This window comes from Eurypyga helias, unplaced genomic scaffold (assembly GCF_000690775.1).
Source record: "Eurypyga helias isolate BGI_N326 unplaced genomic scaffold, ASM69077v1 scaffold48341, whole genome shotgun sequence".
Lineage (NCBI taxonomy): Eukaryota > Metazoa > Chordata > Aves > Eurypygiformes > Eurypygidae > Eurypyga > Eurypyga helias.
This window is the reverse complement of record NW_010232425.1, coordinates 1-10,070: the sequence shown is the minus strand read 5'-3', so window position 1 is coordinate 10,070 and position 10,070 is coordinate 1.

Here is a 10,070-nt window from a genome sequence, read left to right as displayed (position 1 = left end):
CCAGAAACCTCTGACTGAAAGCAAATGGAAAGTGCTTTTAAAAGGAGCATCCTCTGGTGCTGGCCCGTGAACAGATAGAACCCCAGCAAACCTGCAGTCTTTCCCATGCTTGGAACTCAGGCTGGCACAAGGAAATGTCGTTTGTCACGGAGCTGCAGCTGGCAGCACCGCAGAGTGCCAGCTCATCGGTGGCTGTGGTTTGGCTCTGATGAAGGGAATAAGGGTACGTTGTCTATAAGCAGACACTTTGAACGCTTGCTGCTGAGCTCTGCTGAAGGTAATGGTGACGGTCACAGCAGCATCCTCAGCGCATGCTCACCCAGCCGTGGTGAGGTGCGCGTGGTGAGTGCCCTGCTACACCTGGCTGTTTGCAACAGGGAAGGTTCCCGGTGCCGCAGGGAAGGAAGAGACCGTCACCTCCCTGGGGCATCGCAGACTGACCTCCCCGCTCCCCAAGGCACCCCAGCCCACTGTACCCCGCAGAGGCCGCAGCAGGGAAGCCGAGTTGTGAAACGCGGCTGTGCTGCTCGGCAGGACGTGATTCATTGCGACCTCTTGGCATCGTTACAAGCATCGCCCGCGCTTCACCGGCCCTTCGCTGGACCTGCCCGCTGGTAAGGCGGCTGCTGACATTTCACATCTGCCAGACCCAGTTTGAAGTGGGCTGGTTCCAGCCCTCGATGGACAAAATGATGTTCCGGATTCGGTCAGCTGCACGCTGGCCCAAGCTGCGGTCCGTTTTGACAGCCCTGCACGTAAGTCAGGGGGAAGGAAGGAGTGTTTGATGGTTTCAATTTTTATATGAATGCCCAGGCACTTCTTCGGTTCTTCTTAAAAAGGTGCTGACAGATTAAGAATCGCTCCCAAGTTTTGATTTTGGAAATACTGGGATTTTCCAGGTTGTAAATCCAGCAGAAGGAGTTCCAGTGTAGGGCTGTGCACAGCGTCCTCTCCTTTAGGCAGCCCCGCGCTGTTCAGCAGTAGCTGCTCCCTGGGTGCTGCCGCACGTGGTGAATGCCCTGGGGAAAGTGAAAAAAGGCTGTCTGTAATGTTAGCAGGAACGTTTCTGATGGCTCATTAAGTGAAGAAACTATAAAATGTAGAAAACTGGGTTTACAAAAATGGGAGTGCTTGTTTTTTTAACATGTTGGAGCAGAGGTAAGATATCTTTAAAAAATCCGTGATTTTGAGCTAGAAATAGGATTGTCATGAGTCTTGAAAGTAAATATTTAATTACCAGATCAATTTTGATAAAGACACAGTTTGCAATTGATTTCTTTAGCCTCTGCTGAGCCCACCAGTGAAATTCCTGGTTAGTACTGGTGTTGCTCTGGGTCCCATCAGCAAATAACTTATACTTGTGCTTATCATTGATTTTGCGTGCTAAAAGTGAAAACCTTGACATCCCAAGGCCAACATCCTTTCTGTCTTCTCTGACAGCAATACCTTATTTCTGGGTGTAAAAGCAAAATCAGTTTTCTTGACTTGTGCTAGCGAGGTGGTGAGAAGAAGGGCTGGCATGACAATATTTTGCTCTTTGCAGGGCAGAAATTAGCCAGTGTTTACCTTAAGGGCTGTGATGTTTGGACAAGGATTCCAAAGAGAATTACAATAGTGAACTTCAGCTCACTCTGACAAGTTTGCATGATCAGTCCTTAACTGTAATAAGAGAGTTGATGCTTGCTGATTGACAGGAGCTGTAGTGCTATCTACAGAAACCCTACTGCCTGCATTATGATCACAATTAAATGCAAGCTTAAGCCAAAAAAACCCATCCAGACCTACATGTTGCTCAAGCATTGGGGTATATCCTTGGCTTTTTAGAGCCAAGGGCAGTTGCTGTGCCGGCAGCAGACAGATCTCAAGTCCACTTGGTCAAATACTGGGTGATGTGCAGAGGTTGAGAAATAGCTTTTCTTTAGGAAAACATTAATCAGCATGTCATTAAGTAGAGGCTATGGAAGTATTAAATTTGAAAGCCTTTGTCATAATCTCTTTCTTATGTATTCTTCACCAGGCAATCAAAGTGCATTTCATGAACATCAGATTGTTCAGTATTCTACAATATCAAGATTATTATTACAGAATCACAGAATTGTCAGGGTTGGAAGAGACTGCTGGAGGTCAGCTAGTCCAACCCCCCTGCCAAGGTAGGTTCATCCTTTATCGTTAGGGAACAGGTGGAAAAACAGAAGAGCAAGGAGATGAGGTGAATCGCTTCTGGTCATACAAGCAATTAAATAGTAGCAGAATTAGGAAATGACATGGTTTCCTCTCAAGCAGTGTTTATGAAAAAAAATATATGGCAGTAATCTGAATTTAGCTCTCTGTTATTTCTTGTGACACCAGTAGGGGCAAATATTTTGCTCCCAAATGTCTACAGTATAAGAAAATGTGCATCTTCAGATCACAGGATGTATGACTAAATTTCCCCAAAACTTTTTAACAAGTCCAAGGTTGGTGTGAATGAAAACACTTGCTATGATCACATCTGTATTTTGAGGAAGAATAACCCAGATCTGAATCAGTGTTTTCTGCATTGCTACTAAGGATTCATTAGATGAGAAAATACAAGATTACATCACAATGGATAATTTTTTAATGAGCATTCCATTTGTTTTGGGGTTTTTGTTTGTTTGTTTGTTTTTAATTATTCTGCTGAGAATATCTGCCCTGTGACAAGCAAAGCAGTCAGCTCTCAACAGCAGCAAAATAAATCTTAGTCCAGGGCAATGCAAATTGGGAAGAAGCTCTGGAGAGTGGTGCTATTTGAAATAAATTGAGGAATTATTTTGAAAGCTTGCATGGAAGAACGGAGTTTTGCCAACTATTACAATTGGATTTCAGAGTAACTGCTGAGTGGGTAATTAGTCCCTCAGGAACACGGGAGTCTGGACAAATGTAAGACGGAACAAGAGGGGAAAAAAAAGTGTATGAAGAATTAACTTTAGAAAACAAGCTAGAACATTAGTCACAGGAGGGATATAACTCAGCTTTCATTTAACATTTATTTCTGTGATTAACAGAAACATTGTTCTTAACCCCTGTACTGAAGCAGGAAATAGAAACCTTCTCTCTTCTCAAGGCAGCTGGAACTGCTTTATTGAGGTTTATCTCTGATAAGAAGGTGAAGGGGAGGGTAAAGAAATGTGCTGAACATCCTGTGACAGCAATTAGCCAAGGTTTAAAAGACAATGCCCTCCCAATATTTGCTCACAGCCGTTCTACAATGCATGGTCTCATTTTCCCCTGTGCTGAGCAGCACCCCAGCTGCAAGGAGGTGATTCACCTACCCAGCATGTTGGAGGACCTTGGCATACCTCTCTGCTGGGCTTACAAAGACTTGATGAAATACAACTGCAAAGAAAACTCAAAGCATGTGAGACACTTTCGAGGTTATGTAGGGCACATGTGGTTGGTCCTGCCCTTCCAGAGCTCCTGATTCATAGTCCTATGCTGTAACTATTGAACGATACACTTATGTGTAGAGTTTCTACACTTGTTTTTTGTGGTTCATTGCTACCATTACTATCTCAACAGCACCAATTTGCTAATCAGTCCTCTTTGTAGAACAGGACTAGTATTGCTTTGGGTGTCTGGTGTTTGGAAGAAAGAAGAATGTAATTCATGTGACACTGGAGAAGGAGGAAGCTTCACAAAAACATCTAATATATTCAGTGTGAATCTGTGTAAATGAGTGATATTCCTGAACTGTGTGGCTGGAGCATTAACAATAACATCCCAGCTGAAGGTTCAGAACCAGTCCCCCAGACCTACATCTTCACAATTCTGAGGACTTTGTACTTTGCTGCTGTCTGTACTCTATAATCTCCACAGAGATTGAGTCAATCTCCCTCCTGGGCTCTCACCATATCACTGGCCAAGTGATGGGGTCCCACATGATTGTTCTGCACCGGTACCCCCAGGAGCACTGTCTTTTGGTGCCATGGTGTTGCATTTCTGACCTGGCAATGCTCTGCTGTGACCTGGGCAAAGGTTAGCAGTGTTTTCATGTAGGCTCTGTGTTTATTATTTAAGGTGAGCGAGAGGCTCTGGATTCCATCGGTTGGGTCATCCTCTCTGTTTCCCAATTCAATGCAAACGGCTAGACAGGCAGGCAGCTCTTCCTTAAAAACATGCAGATTCTCTTGAGAGGTGTGCCAGTTTCTGGCAGACATGGGGTTGGCAACACACGATGGACACAACGTGGTCATAGTTCATTCCTGTAAACATTGTCTTCAAAATCACCATCTCCTCTCACCACCTTGAGCCGCTTCCCTGGAGCGCTCAGCTCAAGGCTCCTGCACAAACACTCCCAGCTCTGGCGTATTCCTTCCAGGAGAGGGCAGGGGAATACAGTTTATTGGGATCCACTCCTGTACTGGTGCCAACATTCGCCCTTGTCCCGGATCTTCCCGTGTCTTCCAGTCTATTTTGCTTTCTTAAACTTGGATGAGCAGAGGTAGGTGCTGACTCTCCTCCAAGTGAGTCAGTGGGTTTTGTCACATTTACAGACCTGCCTGTCCCTGAGTCATCTTCAGGAGGGGTAGCTCGGACTAGACTGGTCCCTTCGCTCTTGAACCTCTCGCAACGAGCCTCATGTGTCACACTGAAGGCATTGGCTTCTGTGCAGCTTCACGACCAGGGTTTAAACATTGAGCCCCAGCTCTTCTGCCCCGTCTCAGCATCAAGCCAGGGAAGGCAGTGATGGGTCAACTTGTCTGTCACACACTTGGCACACCCCTACCCCTGCAGAACCTGCTCTGGTCCTCTCGGACGTTCATCACGCAGGGAGGTGAAGCTCTACTCATGAGTGCTTCTGCCGACAGATTAAAATGCAGGGGTTGTGCATGGAAACCCGAGGCTGGAGCTGGACCTGGTTAATGATGGCCTAGAGAAATACCAGCCAGAAAGTCAGCTGATGTTTTCTCTCTCAGTATCTTAATGAACTGAAAGTTTGTGAAAAAAATCGGAAACTCTCCCTAGCTCCCCACTGTCTTTAATAGTCCAAAAGGGTATTAACATAAAAAAATCCTAGCATGAGTTTCTTCCAACTTATTTCCCCCTAGACCTATGACTCTGACTTGAAAAGACAACATAATTTCCAAACTAGTGAAGGGAGGGGGGGTGGGGGTGGGGAAAGTGTTGGCCCTGGAGCACAGATGCCCTTGCAAGGCCAAAGAAATTAAGTCCTGAGATTGCTGTTGCCATTTCCACCTTGTCCTGCGGAACCACAGCCAGGGATAAACATATTCTTTGTGTCAATATTTCTGTAGTACGGAGAGAACTTGCGGTCCTTATCTGCAAGTGTCAAGGACTGCTAAGTTAAAGTGATCATAACATTACTGGAGAGTTTGACAGGCTTTTTTTGTTCGTGTCAGTGTTCTGGTGCTGAAAACTGCAGCCCAGCCGAGCTCAGCTGGACACGGCCACTGGCTTGGTGGCACATCGGAAGGATCCGTCTGCAGAAGGCTAATTCAAAAAAAAAATCCCAAAATAGAATTTGATCTTCCTTTTAATTTTTTCTTTGCCTGAGTATTTTTGCTTCTTTCATTGGAAAAGTGTGGCCTTGGTTTGTAGATCACGTGGCAATGTGCAAGGGATCAATTCAGCCTTACTAACCCTTGTTTTGCCAAGTGGCCAGTTGGCTCATCAGATTACTAATAGTTTGCTGCCGCAGTAAATGGGAAATAGCAGGGACTGGGGCAGAAATACCAGGGGTGACCTCTAAAAACAGCAAAGAACTTACTCTGTGCAGCACAATCCCTCCTTTTGCCCATCCATGGAGTTCAAATACTTAGTCCCCTCAAAACCAAGAAGTAATTTGTAACTCAAACCTATGCAAACAATGCTCAGAAGATGGGAAAACCTGAGGCAGGGAAAATCAGCCTCTGTACAGCCACATATGGAAAAGCAAATTGTGGGCAGAGCCAAATAACGCTCAGGTGTAAGTTGTTGAGCACGGAGTGGGCAAGCCTTTTGCTGCCTTTCCCACCTTCAATGGCTCTGCGCTACGTGGCAAAAGAACTTCAGCATACGGTTTCTTTTTAACTGCGTAACGCAGTGCTATTATTATCTCCAGGAAAATTTTAAAAGGCTTGAGTGCCGAGGTTTATTTGACTTTCCTGACCGGTTCTTTAACACACAGCCGTGAGACAAAAGATTATGAAAAGTGCCTTAACACTATGCTAGCCACTGTGTTTGACTAGGCTGTAGGAATGCTGGAAAGGTGGTCTGAGCAGGGGAACCAGTTTGACTGAAGTTGTCTCCCAAAAGGTGGCAAAAGAGAGAATGGAAAATCCCCAAGCAGGACCAAGGGACAGAGGTGAAAGATTTTAAAAGGACTTGGCAAAAAGATGAACAGAGGGTAGAACATCTCTCAGTGATGCACAGACAGGATGGGGCAGGGGAAAAGCCATGTATTTTGTAGCAGGGGGATGGGGCTCAGTTTTGCTGCAGTACCAAATGAAGGATGCTGATGTGATGCCTGACAACTGCACAGAAGTCATCCCCAAAAGCCTGTCCCAGCCCAATCGTCATTCCTGGTTCTCATGAGAAATTGGCAGTTAAAAGTGATCAGAAATCATCATGTTAGTCTAGATCTGTGTATTTCTCCTGCTCTTAATAAAGGCTCATAGCGTTTCCAAAACCTTGAGCAAAACTTAGGTGTGTGTCCATTTGCTTTCACTGTCCTGGGGCTCTGAAGAGTTTATCAGTAAATCAGTTCACAGCTTGGGAAGTGCATTCAGGTATCAGAGGGATGGAGAAACTGCTGAGTCTGCCCACAGGCCAGCTGCTCCTTGTAACTCTCAATATTGGGGTTAGCCCCAAAGTGCGTCTGCAGACCCCAAAACCAGGGCTGTGGTTCGAAACCCCCACAGCAGATTCATGGGTACAGCAATGTGATCGTCCTGGGAAAGAAAATTTGTCAGGCAAAATCTCTGCTCAGAAAGAGTGCTGGAGGGGATGAAGCTGTGGTCATCTTCCCCCAAGGATGACCCATACCAGGGCTATGAGTGACAGCGGCTTTTACATGTTTTCTCATTATTCTCTTCGTACAATGACAGGTTGGCACAGAAGAGAAATTTTTTATGCTGAAGTGAGGCATCAGGATTTGTACTATTGTATATCCTGCTTGTTTGTTTTTAACGTGTCCTTTGTCTGTCTAGAAATTTTGTCTGGGCAGAAAAAGAGGACTTTGGATATTTGTCCAGGGTGTCCTGATGTCCTGTAGCCTGATCAGGGCAATAATTTCTGCCGGAGTGCTGAACACCCAGAAGTGACTAAGGCGCAGTCACTGGACATATGCACAAGGGCTTGGCTGAAGTTTCCTAACGCAGCTCATCCCATGGCCATGGCAAAGGGGATCTGGACATCCACTAAAAGTTTGGTGCATCCAGAACTTGTCACATGGTGTGTGAGCGAGCTCCGGTCAGGGGTTCATCCGGGGTGCTCTGGACTCACTTTGCTGTGTGCTGCCTGACTGCATTCTCACCATTTTTTTCCAGGGAAATCTCAGGAAGAAATACAGAAGCCTTAGTTACACTTGCCTGATTATTTCCACTGCGTTTCACCTCACAGTGATCGCTGTTGCCATATACTGAATGGGTAAAATGCTCTGTAGGGTTCTTCAGATGTGAAAAAGCACCGGATCCTCCCTGGGCAGCCGGCACAGGGGAAGGTGGCTGGACATCACCGCCAGTAGCAGCACAAGTTTGCACCTGCCTGAGCCCACCGAAAACATCCCATCTTCGTACCGCTAGCTTCCGCAACGGCTAACAGCGCAGGCCTGCGGCTGTGTGGTGGGCAAAGCACCCAGCCTTGGGTGGTACCTCTAGGGAAGCGTAAAGGTTGTGGGCCTAGGATGGATGAAACTTGAGAAGAACTGGGACACACACCGTTTTATTTCCGTGTAAGGTAAATATGGCATTTTGCTGCCTCTCCAGCAATTTAGAGAAAGTCAGGAACTAGTGTCGCAAAAACATAAAGGAATTGTCTTTTGCACATGGAAACCCAAAATTCAGAGAAAATTCTAATGTGTCACAATGCATATGTAGGTCATTAATGCCAACCGTATCCTGGGCTGTATCCGGAGAGGTGTGGCCAGCAGGTCGAGGGAGGTGATTCTGCCCCTCTACTCTGCTCTGGTGAGACCACACCTGGAGTGCTGCGTCCAGCTGTGGAGCCCTCAACATCAGAAGGATACTGACCACTTGGAGCGACTCCAGAGGAGGCCACGAAGATGCTCCGAGGGCTGGAGCACCGCTCCTATGATGAAAGGCTGCGAGAGCTGGCCTTGTTCAGCCTGGAGAAGAGGAGGCTCCGAGGAGACCTCATTGCAGCTTTCCAGTATCTGAAGGGGGCCTACAAGGGTGCTGGGAGAGGACTTTTTACAAGAGCCTGTAGTGATAGGACAAGGGGTAATGGGTACAAATTGAAATCAGGGAGGTTTAGATTAGATGTCAGGAAGAAATTCTTCACAGAGAGGGTGGTGAGGCACTGGAACAGGTTGCCCAGAGATGTTGTGGATGCCCCATCCCTGGAAGTGTTCAAGGCCAGGCTGGATGTGGCTTTGAGCAACCTGGTCTAGTGGAAGGTGTCCCTGCCCATGGCAGGGGGTTTGGAACTGGATGATCTTTAAGGTCCCTTCCAACCCTAACCATTCTATGATTCTATGATTACAATGGTATAAAATTAAGATTGTAGCTTTTGGTTGTTTTCATGGTAATAAAAGTCATGAGGGAATTTCATATCTGTACAGCCATCAGTTCAAATTCCATTTAAGCCCCGTTTTGAGGGCTTGGGAGTTTAGCTGTATCTAAATCTCATGCCCTTTGCATTGCATCAAGCTAGACTTCACCTACTCAGGGAACAGGGGTTTTAATTGAGAGAAAACAGTAAAGCAGGGTTTGCCAAAAATCTATTTTGGGTAAAAATATTTAAGGCCAGTGTTTTTATCGATGTAATGCTTTTTACATCAGTGAAGTTACACTAATGCAGAATTTGTCCCTGATGCAGTTGTATAAATATAGTATCTAGGAATGTGATGAGCCTGTATTTATGCATTATTCATTGGGATAAGGTGGGGAGGAAGAGCGAGGTCTGTGCACAAGAGCAGAGCTCTGAGCGCCCCCCGGGCCGTTGGCGATACCCACCAGGGTGAGGCAGAACCTGTGGGGTTACCTCTGCACTGCTGGGGGCCACGGCTGGTCGAGGCTGAACTGGTTCACGTTTGCCAAACTGAAACCTGTTACCGGCAATTCGGAAGCAATGCAGACCAAGGATATTTTTGCCAGTTTAATGCCCTGGGCTGGAGTTGGAAAAAGAAAAGACTATGACTTGGTCCTGCCACAGACAGTTGATTAGATACTCTGTGCCTCAGTTTCCCCTCAGTTTGTTGTGGATGCCCCATCCCTGGAAGTGTTCAAGGCCAGGCTGGATGTGGCTTTGAGCAACCTGGTCTAGTGGAAGGTGTCCCTGCCCATGGTAGGGGGGCTGGAACTAGATGGTCTTTAAGGTCCCTTCCAAACCTAACCATTCTATGATTCTATGATTCCCCATACAGTCAGAAAATGAGAGTAACGACTCATTTTTCCTGCAGGACAGCGAGGCCCACAGTCCCAGAGTGGGAGGGCAGGGATGGTGTTCTGTCCCACATATCTCTCAAAAAGGTGCACAGATCTGTTGTCACAACTGTGTAGCTCGGACTGCACCTTCCCAAGGATCTGGAAAATGAAAAACCGAGTTTGAAAAACCACTGATTGTGCCCAGAAACTGAGTGCTGCTGCAGCGGTGAAGCCCAGCTGTGGAAGCATGCAGGGCTGCCAGCTGCAGCAGCTCCGCGTGGATCCTGATCCCTGCCGAACATTCCGTAACTGTACCGTGTATACAAAATAACGCAGGTATTCATTAAGAAAACGGTAGTGACGGTAGCAGCACCGGGGGGTACCCCAGAACCCAACACCCCCCAGCACCCTGCAAGTCCCCCCGCCCGGCGCGCAGGGCAGGGGCAGCAGAGCCCGTGGGGCAGGAGTCCTGCGCATCGGCCCCGCACCCCGCCGGGGGCTCGG